Source organism: Tuber melanosporum (genome assembly GCF_000151645.1).
Source record: "Tuber melanosporum whole genome shotgun sequence assembly, scaffold_115, strain Mel28".
Lineage (NCBI taxonomy): Eukaryota > Fungi > Ascomycota > Pezizomycetes > Pezizales > Tuberaceae > Tuber > Tuber melanosporum.
Window position 1 is genome coordinate 237459 of NW_003298772.1, and position 3083 is coordinate 240541.

The window sequence follows — 3083 nt, forward strand, 5'->3', positions numbered from 1 at the left end:
GATTGGTTTATGAGTTTTGCACATGGCCCCGCTATAAGGTCATGGGTTTTGAGCATGTGATCACTTTGGTCACATGACTAGTTTGTTATGATTTGGTTTTGCGCATGTGACCACTTCAGGTCACATGATTAAACGCGGAAAGAACACTATATAAGGAGGCCGATGCGGCTGAGGAAGATAGGTTCTTCACACTTGGTTCTAAGTACTTTTCCTACTTATTACTTTAACGAATATAAAACACCTTTACAATGTATATCTTTATTGCAATATTATCGTTACGCCAGGAAGCACTCGTCACGAAGACATGTCAGACAAAGCGTAGGATAGGCGTTTCCGATAAAAGACAAAGGTCTTTACTATCGGTAACGTAGGCAGGAACCTAACCCTATCGTAAGACTAAGAAAGAAGAAGACAGAAACAATAAGTATCGTTCCCCGTCGCTAAGAACTAACTATCTAGAAAGGGATCGTTACATTACAAAGCGTCACCTACTGGGACGCCAAAGGATGCAAGACGGGATCCTTCAACCCAGACAGGGCAGGAGATATTGACATCGACGATCAAAATCTAAATCTAGGAGGATTCAGCGACGCCCTAGATTACGTCTCCGCAGAGCCCTAGAGAGCAGCAAGCCCAGTAACGCCAGAGAAAGGATCACCAGTCGATAGTTCTCCTACTGGAACTCCACGACCTGAGAGAATGTCGGGATCCGCACTACCTGGGCCACCAGCCCAAGCAGCTCTGGCACCAGGAACCAGCATACTTGGAATGACTGAAGATCAGTTTCAGGCATTTCTCGCAGCCACACGAAATACAGGACAAGGAAATGTTCAACGAGTAAAAGCAAAGTAGCCCGACACATACGAAGGAGCTGAAGATAAGCTACAAATATTCTTAGCACAATGCGCAGGATATTTTACCGTTAAAGGATACGGAGAACAACTTGACGAGATCAAGATTCCATATGTGGAATCTCTGCTCAGAGGACTCGCGGGACAATGGATCATGCCTTTCCAAGATGGAAGGAAGTCGAGGGAAAGGGTCACATACGAAGAGTTCCAGGTGACACTCTTCGAACAATTTGGAGATCCCAAAGCCAAAGAAACAGCAAGACAAAAGCTAGAAAATCTCCAGCAAGGAAAACAAACATTCTGACCATACTGGAACGAATGTCGACTATTCAAATACGAGGCAGAGTTTAATGATGCGACTCTCTACATGATCCTCCTGAGAAACTGCAGTGAGAGACTCCGAGAGGCATGGGGAATCTCTGACATGCGCTATACCATAGCCGAACAGTTTGCAAGATGGGTAATCGACAAAGAAAGCAAATTAAACATTGTTCGGAGTAACTCTGAAAATACTATAGCGTACACAGTGGTCCAATCATCCAGGAACGTGGACGGAACCTGCAAACCGCAAGCACCTCGAGGAGAAAGTCGAGCATTACCACCAGGCGAACCAATAGAGTTAGACAAGTCAAGAACAGGACCTGCTCTGAATCTGTCTAAAGAAGAATACCCCATGAGGATGAATGGGAAATGATACCTAAGGTGTGGAAAAGGAGGGCATCGGATACGAGAATGCAGAAGCCGACCGGACAACGGATACCTGGGAAACAGAGCTGCTGGAAATAACCGTTTCCAAAATCAGAAAAGGAACAACATCCACGAGATGATAGCAGAGGATTCACCGGCGGAAAACGACTAGGGTCCCCAGTAAACCGCGGTCTGGGAGACCCAAGATGTGGACCCGGAGAACCCATCAAATTAGCAAACTACTACACTGCACTACACACGTAAAGAGAAGAAGGAGATGGGGATCATGTAATGATCAAAGCGAAGATATACAACAAAGAAAGCGAAGAAATAACAATATATGCAATGCTCGACTCGGGGGCCACTGAAGACTTTATCGACAAAGAAATATGAGACAAATACGGCCTCCACACCAAACAAGCGAAGAAAGCAAGACAAATCTACCTAGCGGGTGGAAAGCCAAGCGGTATGGGTCCTATAACCAATACGACGACAGTAGTTATGGACATCAACAGCCATAGGGAAACGGCAACCTTTCGAAGTCGGCAGATCTAAAGAACCATGAGATAGTGTTAGGGATGCCATGGTTACGGAAATATAATCCAACGATCAATTGGAACGAGAACAAGATGACGTTTACAGGTGAACTATGTGCGACACAATGTCTCAACAGTTCACCTGTAGTCTACTCCACACCAATACGAGAAGCGGAAGAAGAAACTTTACATGCAAAGTCTGCCGAGATGTGGCAAGATAAGAGAGTCCGGATACAAAGGCAGGACCAAGAGGCACAAGTGCCTCCCAAGGGTTCCAAAAGGGCAGCAGGACACGACCTATACGCCAACGAAGGAATCAAGATACCTGCCAACCGACAGGTAACGATAGCAGCTGGAATAGCTATTGGACTCCAAGAAGGCACCTACGGACGAATAGCCCCCCGCAGTGGTCTAGCTGTCAAACACCGACTCATGACCATGGCAGGGGTGATCGATGTCGACCATACAGGTGAAGTCAAAGTGGTCCTGGCCAACCGATCTCAAGAGGACTATCAAATCCAGAATGGCAATAGAATCTCACAGTTGATAATGGTAAAAATCAACCAAAAAGATCTGCATAAAGTAGATCAACTGGAAGAAACTACAAGAGGAAGTAAGGGATTTGGAAGCACAGACTAAAGCCAGCTCGATACAACAAAAAGAATTGAGATCAAAGAAATTACAGCACAAGCCTTCGGACAGTACTATCGAAGAGGAGATACTACCGGAATTCTCAAATGGACATACGAAGACGAGAAAGCAGTTCTAGCAAAAATCAACATCAGCACAGAACTAGCAATCCAGGACAAGAAATACCAAAGCAAAAAGGGATGGAAATAATTGGTTCCAAAGGAATATCACCAATTCACAAATCTATTCCAAGTGGAGGAAGCTAAGGAGCTACCACATCGAAGATCAGGAATCGACCACGAAACTCAGTTGGACCAAGACGAAAAAGCGGGAAAAACAAAAGAAATTCCCTATAAGCAGTTATACCCCCTAGGGGAAG